The following is a 16020-nucleotide window of genomic DNA, read 5'->3' on the forward strand; positions in this document are numbered from 1 at the left end:
AGTCTTAAGTCAAAACATTAAGTCACAAAGACTTAGTCAAAAATACATGGAAGCCACTTCCATGTCTTAAGTCAAAACGTTGAGGTCAGACCCGCGATGCAAAAACCAAACGCTTAGGTCAGACCCGCGATGCAAAAACCAAACGCTTAGGTCAGACCCGCGATGCAAAAACCAAACGCTTAGGTCAGACCCGCGATGCAAAAACCAAACGCTTAGGTCAGACCCGCGATGCAAAAACCAAACGCTTAGGTCAGACCCGCGATGCAAAAACCAAACGCCGAGGTCACACCCGTGTCTCAAGTTCAAAATGCAGGGTCCACCCCCACATTCCAGAAGCAGGATTATGGCGCATACCTTACACAGGTCCTACGTGGCAAATCCCTTCAACCAAGATGCCTTCGAAGCAAGTGCAGAGAACAAATCCTTTACCACAAGGAATCAACAGCTCCAAGATCAGAGTTGAGATCCAAAGTATTCCGAAAATTCGTCCCAGTCAACCGCGAACTTTCGAAAACTTTGGAGGGGGTTCTGTAGGCTGTCTAAAATTCACAATAGATAGCTGATCCCCATCAAACACCGATGATGGAAGTTACAATCTGACGACTTCCAGAAGGCTACAATTTGAAGACTTTCACGTAGATCGCTGAAGGTTACAATCTGACGACCTTCACGACAACCGATGAGAGCTCTAGTTTAATAGCCTTCACCATCAACATCGAGAGTTACAATCTGACGACTCTTGCATATCAAAGAGCTAAAGTAAAGATTACAAAATGACGATCTTTGCAACGCTTCGACAGAAAAAGACTACAAATTGACGGTCTCTTCAAATCAAGACGTGGAAGTCCTCCCCGCATATCAGCATCAAGATGCGCCGCGTTCATAGCCACGAACGCAGCTCAAACGCAGCTTCCAAATCGCTGTAAACGCAGATCGCTGCACAACGCAGCTCTATTCGCCGCCCGACGCTACTCAACGCAGCTCCAAGGGCTGCCCAACGCAGCTCTATACCGCTGCCAAACGCAGCTTTCATCCGCTGCAAACGCAGCTTCCAAATTGCTGCGTCTGAGCTTCCAAACACTGCGTTTGAACACAGAATTCACATCAGAATATGGATTTTGCATTTGACTTGTTCAAACACGAGCTGAACGGTTTCAAAACCGTTTCCCATGATCTGAGGAGATCACAACTCCACTCAGGAGTGATTTAAGGGGCGGTTACATCCCATTAGCCCCACTTAGGAGCGAATTAAGGAGGTGGTTACACCCCTTAATCCCCTATAAATATCAACAAACTCAACAGAGTTAAAGATCGGATTTTGGATAATCAGATCAGGGCTGGATCTTTCGGGTCTGTTGGAACTTCTTGGCAGCGAAAAGAGGATCCTTCATCCTTCAGTTGGAGCTTTGGAGATCGGCAACAAGATCTTTTTCATCCTTGGCTTATAACCGACTTTCGGTTAAATCAACTCTTTCATAGAGTTTTAAACTCGTTCAGAGTTCTCCACAACGTCAAATCGTGAGGAGAAGACCACGTTCCAGTGAAACAAGACATCGGATCGTCAACGAGAAGCAAACTCGACGCGAGCATTCGAGGGAGGCATCTCATCGCCACCGTGAAGAACCCAGAATTAAACAAAGGGGAGAATCCAGATCATTCTCTTCTCTTTTGTAATCAAGAAATCCAATTGTAACTGAGATTAAAGGAATACAAATCAATTTTCCTTCATTGTCTTTTTACTACAAATTTTCCCACAAACACATGGGAGCAAAACTATAACTGTAAGTGTATGTGTGTGTGTGTGTGTGTGTGTGTGTGTGTGTGTGTGTGTGTGTGTGTGTGTGTGTGTGTGTGTGTGTGTGTGTGTGTGTGTGTGTGTGTGTGTGTGTGTGTGTGTGTGTGTGTGTGTGTGTGTGTTTGTGTTTGTGTGTGTGTGTGCATCTCCACGTATAATAGCGATACTTTTGTAAGGCTCTTACTCAATCACTCTGCGGTAATAGGTTTTATCTCCCTATTCCGGCTACATAAAATAACGATACTTTTGTAAGGCTCTCATATTTATATGTGGGTTTAACTCCTTTACTCAATCACCCTTACGATAAATAGGTTTTATCTCCCTATTTTCGGATATGCTCATTCTTCCTATGGTAATAGGTTTTATCTCCCTATTTTCGGATATACTTCCAGATGATCGTACAATGGTGATTAGGCACCTCAGCCTAACCCGAAAAACATACATCGATCGCCTTCGAGGATTTGGTACAACCAAGGTCTTGTTGCGGAAAAAACAAGTAAATACCCCTAGTGTGGTACAACCGAAATCTCATTATGGGATAAACACCCATACTAAGTATCCTTAACTGATGAGCAATACTTTAACATATATTAATTCACTTTCATCAACTCAACATGAGTCAAAACAACATAAACTAAGTATACGTGCACATATCTCGGAGTATGTATCTATATCTGGTGTTTACCAACATCCCAGATGTTAAACAACTCTTAAGCATCATAATATAACAGTACAAGATCGAGAAATTCTCTCAAAAAATCAAAACAATGAAGAAAAATATGCACAGGCCAACTGCCAGACTGGCTGTCGACCACAAATATGCGACGGTCGATCGAACTAAAAACCAGAAGCCTCCCAGGCCTCGGTCTAGAGCGGTCGACCGCTGCTTAGGCGTGGTCGACCGAATGCGATATATTCAGAATGTGCAGGTTTCTGTACAGATTGTGTTTGTGTCATGATTTTGTGATTCAAAGTTGTTTAATACAATATGAAACTTGCATGAAACATTGAAAATAGTAGATTAACATCTCTGGGAACAATTTTAACATATAAAGCATGATTATTTGCACAAGAAATCATATTTAAACCCTCAATCATGCACGAAAACTCAAAATGAAGAATGAAACATCTAAATTCAGATAAATAACATTTTAATCATCTTTAGATCTTGAAACACTTCTGTAAATTCGTTTTTAATCTCTTTAACATGAAAAGACCTAGTCTTTATACACATAATATGAAATTTTTGTTTTTTATACACAAATTAATCAATTAGGCTCTATAAAACTTATTAAAAACTCTTTAAAAATGTTTTAAAACAAGGAGAGTGATTAGCAAAGATGAAACTCGTCTGAAACTTGTTGAAAAACATGTAAGATGCAAAGCCAAGGTAGATCACTGAGTTAAAAGCTGAAAACAACCCGAAATCCTGCTCCAAAGCCTTTGAATCTTCCTCAAAAATCAAAATAGGTTTATGGGGTATTTGGTGGCTGCTAGGGTTCTTAGAATACTGAAAATCTCGTGAACAAATGATATATATATCAAAGAAAACGGATGTGGGCTTTAAAAACCAAAACAAACTCAAAATAGGAAAAATAATCTACAGGTTTCGCGGTCGACCGTGGGGGTCGACCGGTCTGCGGTCGACTGTGGCGGTCGACCAGACTAGGATTTTTTAGTTTCTCATACTTTTGGCTATTGTGCATGTTTTGATTCATTTCTTTCTCACGTATGAACTTGTTTATGCTCAAAATACTTGTTAGTGTACTCATACACTAATTAACAATATTTATCAAAATAAATATCCACTTATTATAATTAATCACATACAAATTCAATTCATCATTCATAAGCTCAAAATTTTTGGGGTTTTACACATAAAAAAGTAAACTCATTTGATGTATATTCTCCACCTCTATCAAATCTTAATCTTTTAAGTTTATTACCAGTTTGAGTTTCAACTTCATTCTTAAAAATGATAATTTTTTCTTGAGCCCCATCTTTAGTTTTAAGTAAGTAAACATAATAATATTTGTTATAGTCATCTATAAAGGTGATAAAATATATCTTCATGTTTTTGGTCAAATCACCATAAAATTCACAAATGTCAGTATGAACTAAATCAAGCAACTCAGAGTTTCTATTAACCAATTGCAAAGGTTTTCTTATTTGTTTAGTTATTGCACATACTTGACATTTCTTACTATAATCTAAAGAGTGTTTTGGAATCATATTAAGATTCATTATTCTTTTTACATAATTAAAATTAATATGACCAAGACACTTGTCCCAAATATCAGATGATTCAATATTATTACTAACAGAATAATCAGAAATAAAAACTTTATTTATTTCAGAACTAAGAATATGTTCTGCTCTAACCTTATAAATTCCATTAGAATTATGGCATTTAAAGATAAAAGATCCAGCATGTGATATAACTTCTTTATTACATTTAGAAGAAAACTCATAACCCTCCCTAATTAAACATGAACTATTGATAATGTTGCACGAACAGCAAGAACATGATGCACCATGTTTAATGATAGAACTCACCTTGAAAGAAACTTCAGGTCCACTCGTCCTTGTCCTAATACTTTAGATGCAGTTTGGTTCCCTATCTTCATAATATTTCTATTTGCAGCTGGTAAGACACAAACGACAACTTGTCAACACAAATGTGTACCTTTGCATCAGTGTCTACCAACCATTCATTTGATTTATAAATATTTAGTAATTTAGGGTTAATAGAAACATACCCTTCTATAGACCCAATAGGCTCAGTCATAACAATGTTAACTTGAGGCACACTAGGGGACCTGGATTGGCTTTAGCTTTCTTTGTAGGACAAACTTTAGTCTAATGTCTAGCATGTCCACAATTTGAACATGGTTTGTTTGCTTTTTGTTATTTTTGGCTTTGTCTTTGATTTTGTCATCAGGTTTGCCATTAGATTTGTTTTAAAGCTTTTTCCTAGAAGTTATAATATGTACTTTAGGTTGGTGTTCAACATGCACAACATGTTTCTAATTCTTATGCTCTTCCTCGATAGCTATGGCAATCATTAAATCATCAAGATTTATTTTTTCCTTACGATATTTGAGAGACATTCCAAAAGTCTCCCAAAAATTAGAAAATTTCTCGATGATTGCCATAACTTAAATTTTTTCAAGAAACTCCATTTCAGCTTCTCGAAGAGCATGAAGAATGAGCAGAAGTTCATGTGCTTGTTTTGTTATAGATTTACCCTTGACCATTTAAAATTTTAAGAACTTGGACACAAATATTTTTCAAGACCGAGTTCTTTAGTATTATATTTTGTGTCCAGTTCATCCTATAATATCTTTATAGTGGCTGAAGAAGTACAATAGACATCGAAGAGTACGTTGGACATAGCCAATAAAATGCATGCTCTGATTATTTGATCCTTCTATGTCCACTGTATAATTTTATTTGCACTATTAGGATCTTTTTTATCTAGTTTTGGACATTCTGTTAATATCATTGCCAACAGTCCCTTAGTCGTTAGCCAGAACTTCATACATTGTTGCCAACGTTTGAAGAGCTGACCAGCAAAATTTTTAGATATTCTAGACAAGTCCATTTTAGAGGCATATGAACTACAACCAACTCAAGAAACAGACGACATAACTTCAATTAAATATAGTTTCTTCAAGACTGTTGAAAAAAAAGTATAAAATAAATCCAAAATAGTACAGAACAAACTATACTGGAAAGAAAGAAAAGAGAAGAAAGTTAGAAACATCATATTAAATATACTTCAAGTTTGAAATACTTTATAGAAGTGTCTGAATCGTCCTCTTAACAGAAGACTGGCCTTGAAGAAATTATGCCTCACCTACGGTAGCAATGGGTTTGCACAGTACTTTCTGTTGTGCCTCGAGAAACCAAACCAATCGCCAAGAAAGATAAACAACCAACCAAAATCAATAGTACAAACAATCAAACACCAGTTTTACGTGGTTCGGCGAGATGCCTACGTCCACGGGGCAAGGAGGGGGGAGTTTTCACTATTAGAAATCAAGGGGATACAACTAGGGTTACAATCTCACACCAAAAACCCTCAACAAGTCACTCTTGATCTCTCCCAATTGCTCCAACAATAGAAGCCCAATAACTCACCCTCAATGGCTGCTAAAACCCCTTGCTTACCAACCCTAAAACCAAGTTTGGGTATTTATAGAAAACCCAAACGAAACGGGTCTGGAAAACAGACCCAGTCCAAAACCGCTTCGGCGGTCGACCGGGTCGGTCGACCGCCCTCCATCCAGCAGCAAGCCCAAAGGTCCAGAGAGTTCGGCGGTCGACCGCGCCGGTCGACCGCCCACAGAACAGAAACTTCTGCCGTCACCAATTCTGACGCCCAGTGAACCATGTGCACGAAAGCGGTCGACCGGGCCGGTCGACCGTCACCCTGTCAACCTGAATCCTGAGCCCCTGATTCTGCCAATCTGCTGCCCATTCTACAAATCTCCACCTCGATGAACATTTTCCCAAAACTGAGCCGACACCAACTACATCAATGCCTCAACTGCTGCATCCAGTACGCCATGGCAACAGACTCATGACAATGGACCCCAATCACAACATGTCGAGAAACCAAACCAATCGCCGAGAAAGATAAACAACCAACCAAAATCAATAGCACAAACAATCAAACACCAGTTTTACGTGGTTCGGCGAGATGCCTACGTCCACGGGGCAAGGAGGGGGGAGTTTTCACTATTAGAAATCAAGGGGATACAACTAGGATTACAATCTCACACCAAAAACTCTCAACAAGTCACTCTTGATCTCTCTCAATTGCTCCAACAATAGAAGCCCAATAACTCACCCTCAATGGCTGCTAAAACCCCTTGCTTACAAACCCTAAAACCAAGTTTGGGTATTTATAGAAAACCCAAACGAAACGGGTCTGGAAAACAGACCCAGTCCAAAACCGCTTCGGCGGTCGACCGGGTCGGTCGACCGCCCTCCATCCAGCAGCAAGCCCAAAAGGTCCAGAGAGTACGGCGCGTGACTAAAGCAGAAACTTCTGCGGTCGACCGCGCCGGTCGACCGCCACCAATCCTGACGCCCAGTAACCAATGTGCACGAAAGCGGTCGACCGCCACCCTGTCAACCTGAATCCTGAGCCCCTGATTCTGCCAATCTGCTGCCCATTCTACACTTTCGAGGATGAGACGACTACAGTCCAAAGAAGCGCTCTCTTCTTGTGAACACCATGACTACTTCTTCAGTTCGCCAGAACCTCCAATACTTAACAACTTATAGAATTATTAAAAGAAGAAGAAGACATGAGATTTCATTTTTTTGTGTGTTTCAAATGATCTGAAGAAGCCCTTTTATAAGGTTCAGGGGAAACAAAGATTTAAATTCCAGTTATTGTAATATTTGTAACATCTGTAATAAAACCTATTCAATCTTTATAACGTTTGTAACGCACAAAACGTTCAGCTGATTTTAAGTGAGCACATGCAAAATGCTTAAGCTCGTTTAAAGACAGCACGCCCGGCCCGCATGCACGGTCCCACGAGTCCGCTTGCACAATCTCACTCGCTTGCTCGCACGCTCGCTTATATACCAACACAAGTGTATAATGCTAACATCTTTGTTATACCATATATAACATGTGTGTTAATTTAAACTAACTAAAATGCATTCAATTAGCCAATGTGGGACTAAAACTCACATACTACTTATTAAACACATTTTAATTTTTATATATGGAATCCAATCATTAAATGATATTTTTCCATAAAAATCCTCTAATATTCATTTATCTCAACAGCACACCACCTTTAGACTCAGTGACATATAAAGAAATCCAAGAGTTGATTCTGAAACCACCTAGAACTTTGAGGGTTTTAGTTCTAATAGAGTTAAGTTTGGATTCTTGCAGTCCAATAATTTTCACTCCGAAAAAGAGGATGCAATCTCTAACTAATATTCTTTTAATGGGGTTGTTTAACCCTATAACATTCCAAGATCCAATCTTCATAAAGAACAAAATTTATAGGTATTTACAATGGATAAAATAATAATTTGGGAGGTAAAAGGGAATTGAAATGATAGATCATGGGGTAATGTGGGATTGAAAATAGTTTAGAGATAAATAAGAACAATAAGTTAGTTTAGAAGATAAGATGAAATTAAAAATAGTTTAGAAGATATAAAGAAACGACAATAAACAAGTAGGGGTGAAAGCCTTTATTAATTTGCTTTGTAGCTCAGTGGAGAGCAAAAAGTGAGATTCCTCAACATATCACCAGTTATCTTGTTCATAGGGTCAACTGTCAAAAAGAAGCTCAACTTTCTGCATAAATTAAAGAAGGGATATCATATTGCATCATTCCGTTTGAAGAAAAATAACAAAATCTAAGCCACAAGTGCAGAGTTGCTTTCGATTGTTAAGCTATGTAATGGCCGGCCGGTTTGGGTTTTGTTTTTAAAAGTAGAAGGATTTGCAGCACAAGATGGAAAATGGACATTCATATTACTGCCTTTAAGCATGTTTGGCAATCTTACTTATTTCTCTTTAGAAGTAACTTTTTTACTTATAAGGTGTCAAAATTGTAAAACCTCGTAAATTTGGATATATTATAATAAATGATAATAAATGGATTATATTGTGATAAATAGCTTTTATTGATGATTAAGTATGATGATAATCGATTTGAGATCGATTAAATGCACATAAGCGTGTATATGAGAGTTCAGGAGCGAAGTATGCACAAACAGGCACAGAGGCAAAAATCTGTTGATCAGATTACGCTATGGATGGTCAACTGTCCCAGGCAGATCGGTCAACCGATGACACCCGATCGGTTGACCGACGCCAAGTTGTGGGTCGACCAACGGCTTCCTGAGTTGTGCAGTTTCATTTTCGGGTCGATTTCGTTTGGCTTCGGGCCCAATTGTATACGATAGTATATATACTTGTTTTAAACTCATTTTCCCCATCTTTTCAAGTGTTTTATCAGTAACCACCTTCCCTCTCAAACCCTAACACTAATCTGTGAGTTTTTGGGAGTTTACCTAAGGCGTTTATCGAGAGGAAGGCGGGATTGTCGTCCAGGATATTTAAATCCTTTCTGGTCGGTCGACTGGCTGAGAGTAATCGGTCGACCGATTGGGTCTTTTTCAAGTGCATTTTGTGCATGATTGTCGTCGGTCGACTGATGCCCTAGGGGCAGTCGACTAACACTTGTTTTCTTTTGTTTCAGGTGATTTCTCTTGCACGTTTAATCGCGAACGCAGGGTTTGAGCCATACGACGACACACGTGTAACCATGGAAGTAAATGAAGTGAGTTATAACACATATACAGATATCCCGAAGAAATTGTTACAGGTATTGTTTCGATCATGTTTGAGTTAACAACTAATTATAATATGTATGCATGTATGGATATCGTTGGTGAGCACAGCTCAGTAGTACTTGGGATAACACATCGATATGTCGTTAGTACAGGCCATTGAGTCGTGATTTGAGGATACCTGATTTGGTAGTCCGTCCCGCGCGGTTATGCGATGAGGCTAGAGAGCCGTACTTCTAGGATACCTGATGTGGTAGTCCGTCCCGCACGGTGATGCGATGAGACTAATAAGCCGTGTACATATTTAGGATGCCTGATTTGATAGCCCATCCTGCATGATAATATGATTAGTTATAAAGCCTTACGAGATATTGTATTATGATATATCTGCTAGCCTGAGCATTTGGTGGAAGCCATTTATGAATACGATTCATCGCTGAGTTATATTGTGACAGGATTACTTCGCGTTTGGGAGTTACAGGAGATTTAGTTCTTGTATACACATCATCTACCCAAGGGTACTGCGAGTTATATGGTTGATATTTATGATATTGCAGTAACTTTACTTTTTGTATTGCTTTTGTTTATCTTTTATTCTTAGTTTGGAATTGATATTTAGCGATTCAAAATTTTAGACATATGGTACATACATGAGAGTTTCATTGTTTGGATTATTTTGCTCGACGTACTACGTCTCATGTTGTGGGTTTCTAAATATTAATCTTATTTAAATACAGGGTAAATGATTTAGGTAGACTATGCAAAATAGATAGAGCCTCCATCACATTTAGTAGCTCTGTTAGACCCTAATGCCACTAGGAAAGAACCCTAGAGAGGGGGAGGGTGAATAGGATTTATGCTAATCTAATCTGATTTAAATACCAATTAAAACTTATTAACAAATTATCCTAGCAAGTATGATATATAACAAGATATATGCAAGGATAAGTGATATGAACAAAGACATATATATCCTAGCAAAGAGGTATATGGTGAAATATATGTAAGGATATATAAACTAACACAATGGTGAAATAATCATAAACAAGATAAATAAGATAGTGAGCAATATAATAAGGATATATAAACTAACACAATGGTGAAATAATCATAAACAAGATAAATAAGATAGTGAGCAATATAAACAATGAGCAATTGACAAAGGCGATATAATATAATCATAAACAAGATAAATAAGATAGTGAGCAATATAAACAATGAGCAATTGACAAAGGCGATATAATAATAAACATAAAAAATAAGTGCGCCAATATAATCACAAACAAACGATATGTTCACGAGGTTCGGTCCCCACGACCTACGTCCCCACTCCTCACCTCGAGGAGATCTCCACTATCATGACCGGGTTTTTCTACGCTCACCTGAATAACGTTTACACCTCACACTCGGTTTTCTAGTTTACCAAAAACTTTACAATCAACACTCTTGCAATCACACATTACACCCTCTCAAGTGTTGGTCTCTAGCCCGTGTCTCCCTCAAGTGTTAGGAATTACAACCTACCTCTAGGCATTACCACCTATCCCACTCCTCTTGGGATGATCACGTCTCTCACCACACACTCCTCTCGGTGTACAAGTGTATTACAAAATGTATCTCACAATTAGGCTCAACAACAAGATTTGTTCTCTACAATGGATGATAACTCTATGTAAGCTCACTCTCAGATAATAGAATCTCACAACCATAAATATACTATGTATGAAAATATTTAGGCTCAAGTGGGTGTGTGTAATCAATAAGTAATAACAACAACTAAACTTAAATCAATCTAGCACAAATATGTATGAATCAAAATATAAATAAGCTAGAAGATAAGTTTAGAAAAACTTCTCTAAGAATCAAGAGCGAGAGAGAATGAGATTGAAGCCCAAACACCAAACAAATGATCTCCTCTTCTTGTAAACCTCTTTTTGCATAAACTAAAACAATCTTCAAAACTTGAAACAAACTCTCACAAACTTGTAAAACTTGTTTTAAAACTCTCTTGAACATCACTAAGAAACAATAAAAGTTGAGGGCTTTTTATAGCCTCTTAAACCAGCCACAAACCCCTAAAAACTGAAAATATCATTATTGAGCGGCGGTCGACCGCAGAGCCACTGGTGGTCGACCGCGAGCCAAAACTAGCCGTTGGGAAACAGGTTGAAAAGGTCGCGGTCGACCACAGAGCTACATTCGGTCGATCGTGGAAAGTTCTGAAAAATAATCTCAAGTCTCTGGAAAATTGGCGGTCGACCGCGAACTGATATTTCAGATATTCCAGGTTTGAAAACAGTTTTTTGATTTTAAAACCCTATTTAAAAATATCAAACAAATTCAAAAAAATATAAAACTTTGGAAAATAATTGTAGACATGATAATATACATGCTACAAAAATTGGTTTTCAAAAAAGGATCTCCCAAATAAAAAATATTATCATTTTGCAAAATAGTCCAAAACATGAAAATGTAAACATATGAATTTTAACATTTTGGCTAAACCATGTTTTGAAACATTATAAAATAATTTTGTTGACTTAATAAAAGATGTATATGATTATTGTTAAGTCCATAAACCAAAAAAATAATATTTTCTCAAAATTGCATATTCTATGCAATAAATTCTAAAATATAATAGAATATGAAACAAATAAAAATGTGAATAATTTTGTTTGTTGTTTCATATCTATGTAGTTAAACTAAAACACAATAGTAAATATGAAATATGTAATTTCATATTTATAAACATAAAAACCCAAAAAACATGTATGTATATATATAACTATATATATACAAAATATAACTATATATATACATAGAAACCAATAAAATGTGTGTGTATATATGATTAAGCTTAAAGTATCAACACTCATAACATAATACCTAAACTAAATGTTACCCAAGCTTGATTGACCTTCGATTTAGCTCAACTTGGTACACTTACGGGTGAAGTTAGAACTTGGATCTTCAATTTGAATTACATATGCTTCACTCCACACTTCCGCCAATCTCTAATGGATATGATCGTTGAAGCGCAATTCCATCCATCCTCCAACGTGTTATTTGTCTACAATAAATAGATAAACACAAACACTAGACAAACAATATTAGTTATAAATTATTTGTTAAATATCATCAAAATAAGAAAGCCAACAATCTCCCCTTTTTGATGATGACAAACAACTTACACAAAGAGATATATATGCATGAAAAGAAATGAATATATATAAATTATAATTATCATGCATATAAACAAGAATGGCTTTACTCACAATATTTCTCCCCTTTTGACAATATCAAAAAGGGAAAAACACCAAGAATGAAGAGAACGAAAGCTCCCCCTACATATGAGCATGGGTGAGTATAAAACAAGTATAGAGATTGCTTCCCCTATCGAAATGCCATATGGAGTATATGAAATAAAGACCAAGGCAAAATATGTGAGCAAGCATAGATGAAAAATATGCTAAATATTACTCACATACAAGAGGACAATGAGAACACATATAGATATATTATTTATGAAAGAAGTATCTTATTATACAATTATAAAAATATAGTGTATAAAAATAGATTTATGAAATCAAAAGAGGAGCATGAGAATCATGCAAAAAGTTTTCAAATGGAAACAAATCAATCAAATGAATTCATAAATCAAGATTTAAGTCCAAGAACAATGTTTGATTAATAAAGAAAATTTTCTTCGTAGAACTTGATCAAACCACTCATAAAATACATTATAAGGCACGAATAGATGATCCATGAGCACAAACATATAAATATCATCATATAAGTAAAATATAATGAATTCAAAGCAACAAATCAAAACAAAATCTTTGATAAAAGAATTTCAAGAAAGACAACAATATATCAAGCTCTTAAGCTTGTTCCAACCCATATAATCATTCTAGCATCCGGTAAACATGATTTGGGAATAAACGTCCAATAAACCCGGGGGTTACATAAATATAAACCTCTTATGGAAATTAAAACTCATAGTCATGAAAACAAAAGATTTTGATCAAAGAAAAATTGTTTTTATATTTAAATTTTTTTAAAGCATATTTTAAAAAACCAAGAAAAAGAAAAAGAAAAACACTAAGTTCTTGGTTAAAAAATTATTTTCGCACCCAAGCATTCTTAGTGCCGGATTGTTTAGGGACATGATCCCTATCAATAAAGCTCAAAGTCCTAGGGTTATGAACCCTCTTCGGCACATGTTGTGCACTAACACGGTCATAACAATATTCGCTCAAATGACCCTTCCGATTGCAATTTGTGTAATGAAAGATATTTATTTGTTTTTGTGGACCATTAGCTCGTGCACGGGAATCATTTGCAAATAAATGTTATCTTTTAAAATTATTTTGCAAATGAGAAACATCATTAAACAAATGTCTATTTAGAACATGTTGTAACTTAGAAGCTTTTTGCATATCATAATAAAATTTTGCAAGATGTTCAAACCTACCACAAACATCACATTTAAAACCATGTGGTCTACTAGAAATATTTGGCAAATAAGATTTTCTTTTTAAATCAAAATAATATTCGGCCAAATGATCAAAACGACCACAAAGATCACAATGATACATATTAGCATGCTTATGATGAACTTTATGAGAATGAGCATGTGAATGTGTATGTGTACATGATGATGAAGCTACATGAGATGCACAAGGAGCATTAGCATTCTTAGGTTTGTGTGCATCATAGCAAAAATTAGCTAAATGGCCTTTTCGGTCGCAAATGGAACACTTGTGAATTTTGCTATACATGTGTGCATGATGTGTGATATGTTTAGGTGTAGTAGCATGAGACTTAGCACACATGTTCATAAGCTTATCATGATTTACCATACATGTTTTCAAGGTTAAATCTAAACACGATATGCAATGTTTAACTTGACTCAACTCATCATTTTTCATACATGTATTGGAAATAGAAATAGAACATGGGTGGTTATTCTTAAAAGAATCAAATTTATTTCTAATGCATTCTACTTCTAACATGGCATTATCTTTAGCATGAGATAAGCTAGACATGGATAAGTTTAATTTTTATGCATTCTACTTCTAACATGGCATTATCTTTAGCATGAGATAAGCTAGACATGGATAAGTTTAATTTTTTATTTTCCAAATTTAACACGTTATTGTTTTTTTAAGCATAGTATTTTCTTTTGCAATGACATCAAATTTGGACACTAGTATCTCATGATCAGATTTCAAATTTACATACTTGCTTTTTAGATCTATAAAATTATTTTGCAACTTGGTGTAAGCATGCATTAATCTTTTATATGCACAAGCGAGTTTATCAATAGATAAATCATTATCGGAATCGAAATTGCTTATTACACAAGAGTTATCCTCTTGTGGTCGTGTGCATGATGCTCCATATGAACTTGAAGAAGAATCCTCCAAAGCTTGTCGAATTCCCTCCAAGTCCCCTTGATGTGCTTTAATAAATTTCCAAAGTTTATAAGCACTATCAAAATGAACAAATTTGTTAGAAAAGGATGAGTCAAAAGCATTAAGTAAAAATTCTAACAAAAGCTTGTTCATTGTAAATATTTTATGATCATGTTTGTTCCATTTGGATTTCTCCGAAGTGGGCACAATGTAAGCATCGTCTATATTTTTCCACAAATTAAAATGTCTAGATCGAACAAAAATGTTTGAATCTAACACACCATTGGGCATAGAGGAAACTATCTAATCTAGGAGTAATATTAATGACATAGCTTAAGCAAGGTACACCATGCATATCCATAATATATATGTATATATATATATATATATATTTGTGCAAGCAAGATACAAATAAAATCAAAAATTAGATTAACATAAAAAGATAACTTGGATCTTTAACTCAAGGCGATTAGACCTTAAACCAAAGAGCACCAAGCTCTGATACCAATTGTTAGACCCTAATGCCACTAGAAAAGAACCCTAGAAGGGGGGGGGGTGAATAGGGTTTATGCTAATCTAATCTGATTTAAATGTCAATTAAAACTTATTAACAAATTATCCTAGCAAGTATGATATACAACAAGATATATACAATAATAAGTGATATGAACAAAGAGATATATATATATATCCTAGCAAAGAGGTATATGGTGAAATATATGCAAGGATATATAAACTAACACAATGGTGAAATAATCATAAACAAGATAAATAAGATAGTGAGCAATATAAACAATGAGCAATTGACAAAGGCGATATAATGATAAACATAAAAAATAAGTGCGCTAATACAATCACAAACAAACGATATGTTCACGAGGTTCGGTCCCCACGACCTACGTCCCCGCTACTCACCTGGAGGAGATCTCCACTATCGCAATCGGGTTTTTCTATGCTCACCCGAATAACGTTTACACCTCACACTCGGTTTTCTAGTTCATCAAAAACTTTACAATTAATACTCTTGCAATTACACTTTACACCCTCTCAAGTGTTGGTCTCTAGCCCGTGTCTCCCTCAAGTGTTAGGAATTACAACCTACCTCTAGGCATTACCACCTACCCCACTCCTATTGGGACGATCCCGTCTCTCACCATACACTCTTCTCGGTGTACAAGTGTATTATAAAATGTATCTCACAATTAGGCTCAACAACAAGATTTGATCTCTACAATGGATGAGAACTCTATGTAAGCTCACTCTCAAAAAATACAATCTCACAACCCTAAATATACTATGTATGAAAATACTTAAGCTCAAGTGGGTGTGTGTAATCAATGAGAGATAAAAACAACTATACTTAAATCAATCTAGCACAAATATGTATGAATCAAAATATAAATAAGCTAGAAGATAAGTTTAGAAAAACTTCTCTAAGAATCAAGAGCGAGAGAGAATGATATTGAAGCC

The sequence above is a fragment of the Asparagus officinalis genome, chromosome 1 (assembly GCF_001876935.1).
Source record: "Asparagus officinalis chromosome 1, Aspof.V1, whole genome shotgun sequence".
NCBI classification, from domain to species: domain Eukaryota; kingdom Viridiplantae; phylum Streptophyta; class Magnoliopsida; order Asparagales; family Asparagaceae; genus Asparagus; species Asparagus officinalis.